The sequence below is a fragment of the Phasianus colchicus genome, chromosome 4, assembly GCF_987193195.1.
Source record: "Phasianus colchicus chromosome 4, bPhaCol1.hap1.1, whole genome shotgun sequence".
Classification (NCBI taxonomy): Eukaryota; Metazoa; Chordata; class Aves; order Galliformes; family Phasianidae; genus Phasianus; species Phasianus colchicus.
In genome coordinates, this window is record NC_143439.1 from 7,281,006 (window position 1) to 7,299,133 (window position 18,128).

An 18,128-nucleotide genomic window follows, 5' to 3' on the forward strand; every position below is an offset into this window, starting at 1 on the left:
GGAAACAATAGATGCTCTGAACAGAAAACATTTCCACATTGCTTTTGTTTATGCCTAGAACAGAAAAATGATAACAACAAACAATATCTTATTCATTATAATGCCAAAAGAGCTGGCATTTCTGGGCCAGCAGATGTATTAGCGTGACATATCTTGCTACATAAAAGAGGTGTACTTCAAGTGTTTAAATGCAGGAGATGATCTGCACTTTTAATAAGTTGTACAAAACAGAGGTCAGTTCTTGTTTTTTTTTTTCTTTTTCCTTTTCATTGCAGGATTATAAGATTGAGTCTCTAAGAATGAGAGAGTCTCTGGAAAAGTACTATGTTCCTTATCTGTCATTTTGGGAACTGACGTGAACTGCCATTGAGTTCATCTGCATTTGCTAGAACATGCTCAGGACTTCATCAGATCAGACCTATGTAAAAATAAACATATACAAAATACTGGATGTACCCAAATTTCCTGACTCACTTTATCAAATTCACAGCTGTATAGTTCCAGGTAAAGAAGTAGAGATACTATTCTTATTTTAGTTTTTCTATTTCAGAAAATATGTGTGATTGAAGACTGTAAGTGAACTGAAGCTGGGGGTAGGAAAAAAGAGGGAGTAGAAGAATAATGTACCAATAAAATGTTGACAGTTCTCTGTTTTTTGCCAATTGTTGATAAAATGACAGACGGTAATGTTTATGAAATGTATAATTCAAAGCAAATTTGCCTAGATAACCAAGTTAAAGATGCTTTATCTTTCCTAACAAACATAATGCAGCAATCAGCAAAACCCAAAGTACATGATACAAACTGAAAATGCAAGAAAACAAATCTTTTCTTTTCGCCTAAGTCAACATATTTTCCGAGCACAAATAAAACTCTTGGCTTTCTTTCAAATCTTCACAGCTAATCAATAGTTTAGTCATACGATGAAAAATGATGTATCCATATTCTTCACAATTGACATTTCCTAACTGTCTCCAAGGTCGCATTGATTGCCAGTTGTTCAGTTTACCCAACTTCTGTTTTGAGCCAAATAATGTGATCTTTGTTTCATTAATATTTAATAGTAATTTAGATTGTGCCAGATGATCTTAAAGCCCATTTAAATCAGCTTGAAGATAATATTAAGCTTTCTTCTAGTATAATCTATTATCATAAATGATTGTGTCATCTGCATTTAAATGGTGAGTTGAATATGATAATGAAATGCAAAGATTATCAATATAGAACGACAAATGCATCTGACTTAAAATAAATCCTTCAGGGACCCATTTACTCTGTTTTCAGTGGTAAATGATGCATCATTTCACTTCAAGTATTCTACAGAAAACATAAAAGATTTGGATCATGAGAGACAATATTTATCCTGTGTGGGAAAAAAATAAAAAGAAAAGAAAGATCCCACGTTGTAGAACTCTTTTCAAGTGTGGTAATTACAGTTCATATAGATCCATTATACTTGTAGTATGACAGACCTTGATTAATTATTAGTGTTTTTTTTAATGAGTGATTACAGTGAAGAGTGTGTTTTTATTTAAAGCAGGTTTAGTTTGTATTTGTTTTTCACTAGCTGGTCATTTAAATTAGTTCATTTAATTATCAGCAAATACCATGCCCATTGAATAAAAGTACCTGAGTGCAGTTATCAGTGTGACACTCAAAGCTGTTCCCTCTATAAAAACGACAGCTGGGAGGGCTGCAGGGAAACCCTGCTTGGCAATAAGGCTGCATTTAAAAGAATTAAATTGTCAAATTCTCTAGGCTCATGGGCTTAATTAAAGTCTGTGGACAATTTCAGTGACAAAAGAAACAATTACACAGTCAGAAATACTAACAAATATATTAGAAATGGTTAAAAAGAGTTGAAAATTAAGTAAGTGCATTTACTGGCAAATATTGTCCAAGGAAACGATAATGCAAAGCCATGACATGGCACTGTGGAAAACACACTGAGGTGAGAGAAACTATTGGAATCCAGTACTTGGAAAGAATTGGGAAAACTGACAGATCATATCCACAAGGCACTTATTCGCTGTCCATTCAAAATCTTCCTACACAAAGTTCCAGGTATTTTGTTATTATAAAGACTAGTCATTGTAAAATTTTATACAACTGAAGTAATTGTTTAGCTTGGGTGCATGTACATATGAAAAAGATCCAGTGTTGTTATGGCCTCCTAGGACATCAGCTCAGAAGCTGTGAGCATTTGGTCTGACAGAGTCATCTGTGCAATAAAATGCTCATGAATAAATTTGGACTAGAGAGTGCAAAGGCTTTATTTATTGAAGAATGAAATTTGGAAAAGCCTTGTCAATACAGTCATGGGAGCAAGACATGCACAAACCAAGACACGCTTACTGAAGGGATTGTAAATTAGCTTAAGAGAACTCGTAAAAACAGGAAATTAATTCTGTAGCATGAATCTTAGGAAATCCAGTCATTAAGGATATGCAAAGAGTTCTGAGAGCACACTGGATTGCTAGGTGTTTACAATATACTTGTATTAACTTCATGCTTCAAAACTCTAACAAGTGGGGACCAGAAAAGAATATTCTTTTCCTTCCTTAGTCTGTAATTTGGCTTCTGGAAACAGTATGGCAAAAAAAAACCACCAGGATGTAGGCAGAGTACAGCTGTGTTTCTACTGACGTAAAATTCTCAGCTGAACTGTGTCTTGCTCACACACAAAGGATTAAACCATTCAACATATTTAGGATCCAAGGGACATCTGTCCTCCAAGTCAGATTAGCAGGGATCAAGAGGGTTTTATTTGCCCCATCAGTAATTTAGGGCATGATCAGCTTCTTAGGATCACACGAGTTAATGCACATATAACTGCAAGACTACCAATATCTTTCATTCTGTTGCTTTCTGCATATGCCACTTCATATTTGCAGCTTTTAGACTTCCTAAAATCTAAAAATTTCTCTTAAGTGTTGAGAATTGTTATGTCTGGTGATGTAGGAGTAACCTATGGAGTCCTCTGAACTAATATCTACTGTGAGGTTGTCTGCAAGAGTACGAAAGAAGATTCAGTTTCCCAGATACTGCCTGCTGGTCTTACATTCCAGCTCAGCAATGCTCTTGCACATGCATAAACATCAAGTCCAATATACTCATCTACACTCTTTGCTATGCTGGGTAACGTGGTATACTATGTGGCTTTTAAGACAGCAGGTCCTTACTGTGATCTGCAAGGCCACGTCATGTGCTTGGTATCTACAAAACTTTGCAACTATAACAGTTAAAAGTTTGACAGCTCCATGTCAAAGTTACACTGGTAACTATGAAGAGGAGGGCTGACAATAGTCTACTGGTTCAGAATTTGGGAAACACTACTGCACGTAGTTTCTACCTTGGTTCATCACACATACCCCATTTGCACACTCTGAAGATGTGCACTTACACAGCTTAGCTTCCAACCCTCGTACCTCATATCTCTAGGATGCTCGTACACCTTTATTCACGTGCCCTGTATCTCACAGCTCAGGTGAGTGGTGTATGTACTACAGCTCTCAGGCCAGTGGCTTTACTCCATGTTTGTGTCCAACTACCATATACCTTCCACAGGCTTCAGATCCTACCCCACCAACTCCTTCCTTTGCCACTGACATTTGTTTCTTCTGGTAGCAGGACAATTCTTAAGCAAAGCCAAGAACCACAGCATTCACCATCAAGAAATTAATTATGCTATTCAGTACTGAGATCCTAACTCTACTAATCTTAAATAAGAGTTCAGCAAGTGGGTATCATTTCATAATCATGTTTGATGTCAGAGTCACACACACATACATACACACAAAGTTGAAATTTGCCATCTACAAGAATGCATCACTACACACTTCCTAATAATCATAATCCCTTTGTAGAATCAAAAGGGAACTTGAAGATGACCTGACTGCATTCTCATATTTGCACTGACCTATTACTGAGACTTTAAAGCAGTCTTGGGAAATAGCAGTGATTTCTCTGCTATGGGAGCTGTGGAAGCTGCAAACTGTTCTGAGCATCTAGCCAAAGCTGAAAGCCTGTCATGGTATGCAGAGCTGGGGAGCCATTTGCATCAAACCTCACTGTCCTGCAGGATTTCTGAGCAGTGCTGTTATCTGCTGCTGAGCTCCTGCAAAATCCTTACCCAAGCCTGGTTTAGGCTTTCTATTAACACGCACAGCATTCATACAAAGATGCCTCAGCTACAGGAAGTGCTAGCAAGCCACTTTATAAATCAGAATCTACAGGAAAAGTTCCCACACATACACTCCATGAATTATCAACTGTTTACATGTCAACAATAACATTACTGCATAACAGATAGAACAGCATGAGCACAGACAGTTTTTGTTATTGTAGACAACAAGAAATGATACACAACCTAAAGTAAAGGGATGACTTTTGAGACTACACTACTTTTCTCTACCAACTGTTTTTCATGAGAAAGTCAAGTACAACTCAACTTCAACTGGAATGCAAAGCAGTGTGAAAACTGTGAATCATTATGGAATTATTTTTATAATGTTATTGAGTTTTTTTTAGATTTAGCATTAGAGATTGATTTCTAGGGTTTTTTTTTTAGCATGTAGAGTTGTAGCATTCTAGTTAATTCAGGATGGTTGTTTTTTTTTTTTTAATCATCTAGAATGCTAATTATAACTTAGAGAAAAATGTCACCAAAGACAACAATCTATTCACACTCACTGTGGAAATGATTTGGATGGCACAAACTGCAACAAGGTCAAACTTTGAATTAGTACATTTATCTTCCAAACAAAAAACAAAAAAACAAAACAAAACACAACCAACGCTCTCTCCTGAAATTATAATGTTAGAGGAAAAGACCCCAAGTTTCTTTTGTAGGTTTCTATTTCAAATCCACACCGCTTGGGTAGATATAAAAATCACAGTCATCACATGGATATCTAGCAACTGTCTTAAATTAGTTTTGTACGTCTCCCATCCAATTCACCACAGCTTTTTGCAGTAAACAATCTGATGTATAGGAAACCACCAAACACATCTGGAAGACCAAGCTACTTTTCTCTCCCACCTAGAAGACAGGACTGTTCCTCCCTGGGAAGTTGGTGAGTGTGTATCTACCATACGGTTAACTCTCATTCAAACACCTCTAATGCATGAAGACAAGCCCCTGACCTGAGTTCAGAGTTATAAGCAATTTCTGAGCCCAGGGGGGCTTTTGCAGATTAGATCTTGGTGTCAGCTGTAACACAGCCTCAAAGAGGAATAACACAGAATAAGAGTGGAAAGAAGCTAGAGAGAGTGAGGAGGGGAAATCACTTCAATGCTCTTTGTCTTCCCTCCCAAACCTTTTGCAAAGCTTGTGGGACAAGGAGATAAATAAAAGTATTTTCTTCTCATATATAGGAGACAGTTTTCCATCAGATAGGTATAGAGCAACTGTTTCCAACTGCCATCACCATCACCATCCAACTGTGAGAATCAAAAAGGATTATTTTAGCAGGTGTGTTTTCTGTGACTCAAAAAAATCATGACAAAAATCAAAGAGGTCAGGGAAGAAAAGAGTTCATTAATCAAGGCAAGCAAAGAGATGCATCTGAACAGAAGTTGCAGCTCTCAGAATGGAATACAAAGCCTGATTCTCATGGTAGTAAGCTGGAGATGTGTTAAGATTTAGACCTAGACTGCATGGTAAGGGCGAGGAAAAAAAAAAAAAAGAAATAACTGGAGAAGATTTGTAAGCCATAAGGTTCATTGACAAAAGGTTAGGAATACTTGTACAGTTTAATAATCCTCCTATCAATGGAGAGCAAAGGAAGGCCCTACAGCCCTACTGCAACAAGATGAAAGGGATGTCCAGCTTTAGCCAGTGCCTTTAATGGCTACCTGTCCAGCACTCTCTCTCAAGCTGGAACTCACAAAATTTCAGAGTAATAATAAGAAAAATACGTACAAAGATTTAAAAGAAACTCTGTATGTTAAAGAGGCTTGACGACTGCAGGGGCAACAGGTTCAGCAAAGAAAAGTGGAGGCAGGACATTCTGGCCTCTCTGAAAATGTCAGCCAGGACTCAGAAAACCTTCAGGGATGGGAAGGATTTCAAGGGATGGAATTGTGTTCAGGTGAATGTCTTTCCTTATAGGTCAGCAGCTTGCACCCACTGTCTCTGAATGCACAGATCTGTTTGTCTCCAACTAGCAGAGCAAGCTGAAGAGAAAGAAGGCAACAGGCCATGCCAGCCCCCCTGTCCTCCCCAGGAGACAGTGGGGACAGGACCTGAATGCTGCCAAAGCTCACTTCTAGTTTAGAAGCAAAAGGGTTTAGGTGGGGCTGAGCCTTATGCAGCTGTGGAAGAAAAAGGGATGGAGGACTGAGAAAAAGGCATGCAGCAAAAAAATGTGTTTTTTCAATTTACTTATTTCCACTGCTACAAAACTAAGTTTATCTTTGAAAACAGTGACATGAAGGAAAGGCTGTGAGTGACTGTTAAATGAAATGCAAATAATATCACTGCAAGTAGTTAAAATGTGTTTTTGTATCTCCATTAATTTGCTGTATTCCAAACTGCCTGCAACAGGTGGCAGAATCTGGATGCAATGCATTTTGTACCTTGCAACAGCTGTGAACAGGATACACACAGAAATGTTAAAGAGACATAAAGACATTACTTGTTGCAACTGTCTCACATGACTAAGAGCCATTCCAGAATTCAGAGTATTTCCTTGTTCTGAATGGGGCCACTGCAATATTCATTCTGCAATGTAATACTCTAGGACTTTGAGAGTTACACAGACAGATAAGGAGAAAGAAATGGGGTTACCAACTGACAATATTTTTTCATGTTTCTGGATAGTAGCACAAGAACAGGTAAAGTAGCTTTTTCATAAATGTACTACAGACTTCACTAACTCTTTAGCTAGTGCAAGCTGGCACTAGCTGACTTTAAAAGAGCTTTGATGATTTATATCAGTTGACAACTTATCTATATAAAAAAAAACCCTACAAAGATTCATATTTACAGGTTCATCTACCCAAATCTAACTATAATGACCAAACTGAGACAGTTTAAATAATCTAGCTAATATGCCTGTTAACAGACCATAGAGCAGGAGCTCGAGCAGCTATGTAACAACAGGTTAGAAGATCTAAAATAATAGCTTTCTTTAAATAAGCAGTGAAAACCAAAGGAAGAAAGTGATTGAGTAAAAGAATGACATAATCCATGATCTTAATTTAGAAGTCTTCATAAAATAGCCCTTTTAATGCAACTTAAATATTTACTTTTTCTTAGATTAATATTGAATTCCAAATGCAAAAAATGCACCAATTCCCTAGTATTACTCAAATGCAACCAATCATCACTAGGAAACAACTCAATATATATGGTCTCTTACAGAACACAAATACTCATCACAGTAACTCTCTCTGTCTACATGAAGCTCTTCTAAAAGCAAGGATTCAGAAACAGAACACCTTGGGTTTTTTTTTTTTTTTTTTTTTTTTTTTTTTTTTTTTTTTTTGCGTTTTTGTTGGTTGGTTGGTTTGGTTGTTGCTTTTTTTTGTTGTTGTTGTTGTTGTTTTGTTTGTTTTTTAAATAAATGTTTTAAAGTTATTTTTCATTATTGGCCAGGGAACTGTAATAATCAATACATACTTACAAGAACATAAACTTAGTTTTAAATATGGAAATATATGTGTATATATAACACAGTTTATCTGCCTTCTAAATTACAAATAAGTCTGGGCAATATTCCTAGTGCCCATTAATGTTAAATATAACAACTGTTTTCGAAGATAACATCTCACTTAATGGATGTTATACATTTATCATATTGTATGTATATAAGATGTTCCATGCATTTAAAAAAAAAAAAAGGATGCTTCTATTTTAAACATTTTGAAAGCAAATGCAATTCACATTTTAATTAAGTCCACCTTAAGTCAGAAATGTTTATTCACTGCCCAGAAATCTCTTAAAAATATACATTTATGTGGATTTAAGTTTTGCGTCTACCATCATTTACATTCTTACTTCTCCCTAATATTAAAACAAATAGATTAATAAAAGCCTTACAGGCAAAAATAAATCTACAGATGCATCTATGTATTTTTAGATACATAGCTCCAGTCTGCGCATACATTCATTATTCCTTCATTAATAAACCATTTTCACCTTTCAAAAAGATGCTTCACAACTTTTCTCACCAGAAAATGAGTAAAAAGCACAGCAGCACTGAAATCTAGTCTCATCAGCTGTAGCACAGCGACAGCCTGACAGAGAATCAGGTCAAGGACACTGTGCAAGAAAAGACCATGGGAGAAACTGTGGCCACAAGGTCTTCATGAAACTTAACTCTTGTAACTTTGAAGCAAATCCCCTGCAATACGTAGAAAAGAAAAGCGTGCAGTACAGAATTTCCTGTAACATCTGCTGGTTATGCCTCTGTTTTGTTAAAGAATGTGCTTGTTAGCACTGTTTGCCATTCCACTGCCTACTTTGTTCAGGCAGCTTCAGGTTCTAGCATAAGCAGGTTGACTGCATTCTACTCAAGCACACACATAGCTTGGGTTGCTGACGCAGGTGGGCTCCAGCCAGAGCCACGGTCCCTCTAATCTTGCTGTCATTATGGGATGCAGTAAGTTTGGTTCTCTGGACAATCTCAAGCTGTCATGACCTCTGATGTCAAACAAAATAGCCAGGTTCTGATCTTCAGTTAATAGAACTTACTTGTTTTGATCCCAGGTCTACGCTGCCCCTGTACTTCTACTTTATTTCTTAGTAAGGTCCAGTTAACGAGCTACTTGAAGAGTCATCCTCTCTGCAGCACAACAGGGCTAATGTTCCCAAAAAAACACATTATACTGAGCTCTTCTTGCATTTGCCACATGTAGTTTTCAGGATCGGTTCCTTAAGCCTTCATTCTTTTTCTAGTATAACTTTATGTTACTGAAGGCCTGTTAGCTCTTAAAAAGCAAAAACTAGCTACCCTAGACAACGTCCTTGCTTAACATCTTGAACCTTCAGAACCACTGTGCTTCATCTTCACAGCCACAGAATGAGGATAAAACTCAGGGGAATGTGAAAATCAGAACTGCTAGGTATCCTGCTGACAAAGCAACAGGGATAATGAACATTTGCTAGAGTACTGCACGAAAAAATCATCTTGGTAAATAAAATGTTTTGTTTTAGCACTCCAACACGCTACCCTGGATACCCAACAAAATCAGTGTTTGCTGATAAAACATTAATGGGCATGAAGGGCAAGAAACTCCAAGTTTTAACACGTTCATATTTACTTCATCCCTCTACTACCTTAACTGGGTTAGCCCCCTTAGGGCACTGGTTGATCTTCTATACCATACTATATATATGGTATATACTATCTTCTATACCATACACTACTATATGATCCGCAGTACAGTGGGTAGGAATTATGGATTAGAGGATCAGCTTCCAAAATCCCTGTTGTTTATGAGTTTAATACTGAACTTTATTGTTAGGCTGTTTTAAGGTGAGTTTTTCTGTGTCTAGCTTCTGAACAAATGCACACACACATATTCTTCTCATACTGCCAGGTAACTTGGTTCACACGTGGGACTGAAATCTAACCTTTAATTTTACAGCCTATACTTCAGAAAATTATGTGTTTGAGCTGTTGAGACTTCTGGAAGGTGGGAGTGGTATGTCAACCACATAAGAAAGAGAAAGCCACACGAGAATTCTTTCTGCTTTGAATAATGAGTCAGGAATTGAGTTATGGAAAGCACATATTCCACTCTTTCATCCACACGCCGACTCTTTCCTAAAGCTATTCTTATCTTCTGCAGCCACTGGTAAAATGCACAGACACAGTGGCAGATCCAGTACAAACAAATGAAATGTACATGTCAGTGCAGTTGTACCTACCTCCCCTAGAGCTGATTTTGCCACAGGATTAGACTGAACATAAACAACAGGGAAAGTACCACACTTCGGAAGAAACATGTCAGTTTCAATTAAATAGAGCTTCTCATTTTACCTGGCATACTGTGATCTAAGATTCCCTGGCTTTCTGCCAAGCAACTGGGTAACAGGCACTAAAGACCAGCGAGCATTTGCCTTTTACGACACTTGAAAATCTTTGGATTACTCACAGCCCACTATTTGCAATCCAACTCAACCACAGCCTAGTGCTGAGCTCCCACTGCCTGTCCCTTTGTATCTGCTGTATCTTGCTAAACAGAGCATCCCCAGAAGCAAATCTCTCTGGGAGCAAGGTCACATAGACAAGCAGTACAGGATGACTGCGGGCCTCCTACACACCAAGGATACTCTATACAGCCTGTGCAAGTACGTATATAGACACTCTCCCCCCTCCCCAGACACCACACCCTGGAACAGCTGAAAGAACAGGCCTTAACACTGCTGTAACTTGTCCGGCATGTTCAGTTTTGTAGCCTGCAGACAAGGTTTAGTTCCGATTAAACCTGCCGCAGTTTGTTTGCTGCCCTAGGCAGGGCAAGTAAAAAATCATTGAAGCATATTCATCAGCACTTTCCAAAACTTCAAAGAAAACCCCAAGCAAGCAGGGCAAGTCTGCACAGCTATATGAATTATTATCTGAATACAATCTTTAGGAATAAAAATTTGAAGAACTAGCAGAACTATAGAGCGCGGCAGTGCTAGAGAAAATACTGCTTTTAATAATATGGCTTCTCTAAGATTAGCTTAAGCTTTCTTGCTTTAAAATTTGGGCTGTTACAAGAACCCTCATAGCCTGACAAGGTTTCGGTCTCAGCTGCTTATGAATTTTGGATTGTAATTCTTGAAATGCTATTTGGCCTGATCCTATACTTTTTCACAAAATATTTGATGGGAAAATTGCACACAGAGTTTTCTAAACAATTCAATTGAACTTTTCTGCAATACACTGAACATAATGTTATGCACAAATATGTTTGGGAGGGGGAAATGTGGTTACAAGATGGACTTCCTGGGCCCACAGATTGTTTCTGGCTGATTACAGCCTAAGCAACCTTAAACCCCTTTACTAGCTGATGGTGCAAAGACAGTCTTGAACAGGAGCTTCTGCAGCACCAGATGGAATATAAGAGTTGTGGTAATTTCTAAAGTAGCTGTTCTATAAAGTATTTAATAAATGGTGATAATATTTTCATTTAAATATTTCATTTCCCAAAGGTATTATATCCATCTGATCAGTGAAAGCTTTGAAATTTCACACAGCATTACCAGAAATGTTTTCTCAGCACACGTAAACCAAGATCAGAGCACTTTCATTACAATATTGAAGCCTATAACAGCTATCAGACAACACAATTCAGCAAAGTGACATCTCTGACATTAGTAATATTGAACCATAAGCATCGACAGAAGAATATGTTTCTTGTTTGATACTGTTTTAAGCCAAAAGCATGACAATTACACCAGAAGATATGCACAACAACAACAAAAGGCTTACTGGAAGTATCAGAGTGAGGCTGTGGTTGACGGACTGAAGCTGAAGAACTGCTAGCACTTGGTCTGTGCTTGCCCTGCCCATCATTCTCTCACTGTGGTGCAAAACAGAGCCATCCAGTGGGCTGTAACAAAATAAGCAGTGAGATCTAATCAAAGCAGCAATGCAGATATTTTATCCCATTGCACTTGATTGTTAAAGCTGCTGTGATAGCCTTAGGCCAAGTGCGACCTATGCTTGCCCTGACATCAAATACAGCAATACCTTTTGGGAAGTCTATGGTCTGTGCACAACTCTCAGGCACGTTTCAGAGACACGTCATTAGTTCAAGTAAACTTCAAGTAAATGGAAGAAGTGCAATTATATTTCCTCCTACACTATCCTGAAATTTAGTCACATTCTAGTTTAAACTTTTGACTCATTCAATTTTTATGCTGGTTGCTCATTTTATAAGCCAGTTGTTATATGTTTCACTTTCATTACTTATTTTTTTCTGCAATCATCGTAGGATAGGGATTAATTATTTTAATAGCTCTCATTAGAACATGCTGGTGCATTTGCTTTTCTTTTTAAAATGAAGTTATGTTTATACTATTTTTTTTCCCTTCTCTCTAAATCAAAAGAGAAATGGCAAACTCTGTTACAGGTTATAGAAATAAACTGTGCTTTTAGCAAATTTTCAACAACGAATCAGGAAAATGAGAGTGAGCATGAGGAAAGAGCTGGAAACATGAATATTTGAGGAATTAAAAGGACATGAAATACTGCAACATCACTGTATCTCACTACATTTCACTGAAAAGGTTTTTAAGTTACCAAACACTTGAAGATAGGAGCACTCTACAAAGAGTTTTATCAAATATGTAAGCCTGAGAAAGACATTTGGGCACAGCTTACAAGAGCAGCAAATGCTAAAGCCAAAATAAAATGACCCCAGTGTGAATGCATAGATATCTACATATGTAAGCATCTAAACTTCTCATCTCTGAGATGTTCTGAGGTGAGGAATTTTGATGAGCAAATAGGCTTTCCTATTCCCCAGATCTTTGCTGCTGGTATCACCCTGGCTGCCAATAGTCTGTCATGTGGCTGGATTCTGAAGGCTTGGCAGGAGGAGTAGAGGCTTGGAATGGAAAAGGAAGTTCATTTAGAAAAAAGCAAGAAACAAAGAGAGATATCCAGATGCTTATACACAACAGGTATCTACACTGCCTGCTGAACTTGCCAACTTAGTCTGCCGAGTGTATCCACTTGTTCATGAGTTTTTCCATGTTTTTCATGGTTTGCACATTTATTTATTTGTTTTCAAGTCTGTACATTTAATCTGCATTTCCCCAACTTGTCCAGGGGATACTATTCCAAATGGTGTCAAAAGCTTTGCTACAATAAACAGATCTCTCTCCTTATTCTCAGAGCTAGTCATTTTATCACAGAAGGCATTAAAGTTGATCACCAGTGATTTGCCCTTCAAAATTTCCATTTGCTATTCAGTCACCTTCTTTTCCTTCAGCATCTATGAGAACTCATTCCATAATTATCAGGGCAAATTGGCTGACCAGTCTGTAGTTTGCCAGATGTTCATTTACGTCTCTTTTTGAAAACAGGTTTAACATTTCCCTTTCTCCATTTAACAGGAATTTCCTGATAGCCAAAACCTCTCAGAGATGATAAGAATTCTGTTTCATAATGACATTTGCCTTATCCATCAGCATCCTTGAATACAATCTCACTTATCTGATGGACTTTATACATCCAACTTATGTACACTGTCCCCAAGTTGGTCTTCTTCTACCATGGATAGAAAATCCGTTCCCAAAAACATCTGTTGCTAGGCATAGAAATCTGGGAGGCCTATACATAATTAGCTGCTGCAAATACACACGCAAACACAGCCACCACACCCTGAGTGCTCAATCAAGAGACAATTATATATAAAAATCTGCCTACTTGTCAGTGGTAGCAAGTGAGACAATTAAATACAGCAAGAGACATAATTAAAATTGCTTACAGTCCTTGAGGGGTCTTTGTCAGCATGATACTGGCCTAAAAGAGCACTCTCTGTTTATCTAAGAACAGAGAGTATGCCTACAACCCATCTAACCCCAGAAGACTTTATACTTAGCTACTAATAAATGCAAAATGGAGCAATGTTGATAGTGGCTACTTGCAATGAGCTCATTGTCCAGCCAGTACATCTCACACTGAGAAAATGAAACCAGATTTGGATATTCGCCAATTCAAATTTCAGTTTGAATTCTGTGTCTTTTCCTTGTTTTTCAAACTCTGTTGCTCTGCATGTGAGCTGTGTTTGAAGCATGTTGACACTCTCTGCATTGATGCAGCTGGCACCCCAGATTGATTACTGGATGCTCAACTTGAAAACACTTGAAAGGAAAACCACAGGGCAGATGATACAGTTGGCTCTGGGGCCTGCTGGATGTTGGCTGACCCAGCATTGCTTCATCCCAGCAGAGTTCCTTTATTTTGTATCTCTGCATTGAAAACCATGGAGACTTCCAAATACCCTGCATATTAATTCAATTTTCCAGTGGCTATCACAACATTGATATGGTAATTCAAAACATTACTTTCTAAAATGTAGTCTGAATATTGAGAGCACCCTTTTTTATTTTCTCAAATTTAGCCCAAAGTACTTTCAATCTCAACTTCTTTTTGTTTTTTCCCCTGCAGAGGTGCCCAGAGGAGCATAATTGCACGTTGATGACTTTGATCCTATCAGCAATGAAAAGGCTGTAGGCACTCAGACATATTTGGATTTTGTTATTGTTTCTCAAGACACAGTCTGGGATAAGGTCTTCACCTCCGTGCACAAATAGGTCAGAAGAGACTCCCTGTGTCATGTTGCTCAGCCGGAAGAGCAGATGATCACCAGTGCTCATGGAAGCACCTGTTCTCTTGAAGATGAAGCTCCCAGCACTGACTATAGAAGCAAAACTGGTGACAGGCAACCTACTTGTGCTGACAACAGCCTGTGAACTTAGGTTGCTGCTGTCACTTATATGCAGCACCTTCCTCTTTGAAAAGGATGAGCAAAATGAAGCCCTCGTAACCATGAAAGGGAACAGCCCCCCACACTCCAAGTGATGAGCATAGACAAAGAGCTCCCATACAGAAGTGGTGCCAGCAGGTATGAAGCACACTCACTGCTTTACTGCCCCCCAGACAACTCCTCTTAAGATGCCAAGGTACGCTAAAGCCATGTGCCTGTAGCTTGATGTAAGTGCATAGTATTAATGAAGCCATTAAGAGTTTTAATTTTAGAGAGTGCTTTATGGGTTTGATATCTGATCAGCTTATAATCAGCTAAATCGAATGTCAGGAAGAACTAAAAAAGATTCTCTCCCTGTTCACTTTATCTGCACATGGTCATGCTTGGTAGCTTTATCTTTATTTAAATACTAATAAAAAGAGACAGTTCCACACTATGAAAATCTCCTCACACTTCATGCATAGTCAACATTTTTACATATTCATAACCAACTTGAAGGCAAACAGAAGAATGTGACTTACCATTTTTCATTAAGGAGTCCAGTGAGCATACCTCTCCCCTTACTATTAAGTTTTGTCATGACTGAAGGGACATACCTCCAAAGGAAAGATGAACCACTTGTCAGGACTATATGTTCCACAAAATTACCATTTACGCATCAGGGGAAAAAAAAGCTGCTTGTTACATTGAAACCTAATGATATTTTACATTAACACTCAGTCCATTGTTCTCACTTCTCTCCAGTTTTGGCAGCAGTTCCCCATGACCATTGCATAAGGTTTCATTAGGTTACTTACCTTTGAGAAATATTTTCATTTTCCATGGAAATGATGGAAAGGATAACCTAGTTGCTCAGTAGTGGGCTCTTCTCTCTCTCTCTCTCCCCTCCCTTCTCCTTTCATTTAATTTAAGGAAAACAATAAGAGAGACTTAACTTAGCTGCTTCTCCTCTCTTTCAGATATGATGGAAATGAGATAAAAACCTTCTGTCTGGTCTGCCACTAAAATTTGAGTTTATTTATTGTGAAAACGCATGGTTTTCCCAAGGGAGCAAGTTATTCAACTTCTCCTGTCATCATCATATACTAAAATGGAGGAAGAATTGCCTAATTTTGATCAATAAATTCTTTTGTGCCAACAAAAGTGAAAATTTTAGGTTTTTTTTTTTTTTTCTTGTATGTTTTTAGGAGAACAATTTGCAGTGATCTACTGACTGGCTTATTTTTTATGTATAGGAACCTCTGCACACTAATGCCAGCACTGCTGAGAGTTTTTCTGGGAAAGATAATAAAGAACCCTGACAACCATTTGGACATCTCTTCTCTCCTCTGCCCTTGCTTCTCCTCTCTTTCCTTTTCCTGTCTAAAAAATGTTCCTTTTCCTTTAGCTTTATTTCGCATTCTGCTTTTCCTTTTCCTATCTTTCTCATAATATTTATTCTCCCCCCCCGTAAGAGCTTGTGGGCCTTCCTCCCTCCCTTTCTCCCTCACTGTGAAAGCCATTACCCTTGGGACAGCAAGAAAATTTCCAGATGTAAACAAAAACATAAATCCCTTTGCTTCTCTGCTCATACCTTCCTCTCCTCCATCTCTGCTCCCTCCCTTTCATAAGTATTTTTGAATGTTGAGCCACATGCAGAGAATGAGGGTAGAAGTCATGAAGCCAAAAGCAAACAAAACCTCAGCTTGCTTTAGCTTAGTCACTAATAGCCCCATTCACTCATTGAACTCCGGGATATATCATGCTGCAGTTCATGAATCAGTTGCTTTTGCATTGTTTATATCCTGAGTCAGTGTCTTTCAGATAATTTAGGCTTAATCATTCTTCTGCACTAGCAATCTTATGGGGGCTATTTAATCAAATCTATCAGTCACGCTACAAGACATCTTGAGATTTCAAAGGAATCACCAGACATGGACTTAGTAATTATTTACTTGTGGGAATAATATCTTTATTTGTGCTTCAGCTTGGTGAAAATGCTAAATGATAAGAAAGCTGAGAGATCTGAGATATCTCTACCTGTTCTGTTGGTCTAGGAGTTACTGACTGGCAGAAAAATGGGAATGAGGAAATAATCCTGACCTCTATCAGCTGCCATGAACCAACTATCCTGGAGTACTCAACTTGCCTGTCTTTCTCCCGTGACTGGACAAATGCAAACAGAAAATCAAACAAATACTTGCTCTTAAAACCATAAACAACTGAAAAAAAAGATCAACCCACCACACATTGCAATGTGTTGCACCTGTCATCTGAATGCTTTTGAGATGTATTTGAGATATTGCACTCTTCCCTCCTCTCTTAATTGGGGTGAGAGGAGAGGTCACCTGCAGGCAGGAGATAAGTCAGCACAACCATGTGTTTTGTACAATGTCATAATTCCATGAACAAGGACTAAAAACCTTAACAGCCTGATACTGAGGTCATATGTGATCCAAAAGTCTGCCACTTCCATGTTGCAAGGTAATGACAAAATAAAACAACTGGGGAAGAGAAGAGCCTGTGCAATATCTGTATAGGGCTATAAGCTGTACCTCTTTCTTGTTTTGAGAGATTTAAGAATACTAAGGGAGTTTCTAACTGTTTAGTACACAAGGTGGTTTTTTAATTTGTTTTGCTTTGTTTTAAATAGAAAACAGACCCACTCAATCTTACTTCTGTTTCACTGTAGGAAAAATTACAGTTAAGCACTGGTTGGCTAGGAAACCAGCCTCTAATGTGTTGCCTTCCAGTTCAGACACATGTAGCAGATATACATGTATCCTGTATAGACTGAAATAATTAATTGGAAGAAAGTCTAATTTTCCATTGTTGATATTTATGAAAATGTTACCTAGGCATTTTTTATCTGTTTTTGATTGGACAGAGGAACTCCACATTTGACCTGGCCCTGATCTAATGCTCCTGGAAATACTAAGAAATACATACAATTTGCATGAGAAATGGTAATATCTCAAAGCTAAATTACATAACTGACTTGAGAACTTTTTAAAAGGATGGTCATATCTGTTTCTTACACAGTGTTTCCTGGCTGACAACTTACAGAAAAGTCAAACTTATCAAACAACATTATTTTTCATATATATATACATATACACATACACATATATATACACATCTTACAATGAAATGAGAAGCTCGTTCGTATAAAAGAGACTTGCTCAGGCTTTATAGGACAAATTCTTATGTTTTAAGATCACATACAACGCACAGACGGCTAAAAAAATTACCTTGTTAATAGCTGCAGATTTCTGGATAGCACAGAATTCCAGTGGTCTTCAGGTTACGGATGAAGAACCCAACCCAAAAAAGAACTTCTTCACAAGCCAGACACAAGTACAACAAACATACCCAACCATACCATCTACTTTTCTCAACCTTATCATCTCACTCCTGTGCTAAGCCCCAGGCCTATTCACCAACTGTAGAGGACTCTGAATCCTGGGGTACCAGACTGTTCAACGTGCTTTCCCGCAGTCTGGCAAATATAGGAATTCACATCTCCTCACAAAAAAAAAAAAAAAAAAAAAAAAAAAGGGACTAAAGCATGCTGATGGCAAAACTATTTCTCAGTCTTCATTCCTTTTCACCTAAGGCAAATCTGCCTGGTGTCTGGCAGGTTATAGCTGCAATTCAAAAGGTGCTACATTTTTCAATGCGTCTTCTCATCCAGCCCCAGGTTGATCTGGTCG

The 18,128-nt window shown here is 38.0% G+C and overlaps 1 long non-coding RNA gene across 23 annotated transcripts in view; it reads right to left on the bottom strand.

Moving 5' to 3' along the window:
* LOC116226148 (uncharacterized) overlaps positions 1–18,128 on the bottom strand; it is a 213,213-nt gene that overhangs the window by 69,943 nt on the left and 125,142 nt on the right. For 2 of the 23 annotated variants that reach the window (XR_016465745.1, XR_016465744.1), the window contains exon 8: positions 11,430–11,550. The exons of the other annotated variants lie outside the window; for them this stretch is intronic. This is a non-coding gene — a long non-coding RNA (uncharacterized LOC116226148). The remainder of the gene's footprint in view (positions 1–11,429; positions 11,551–18,128) is intronic. 23 annotated transcript variants of the gene reach the window in all.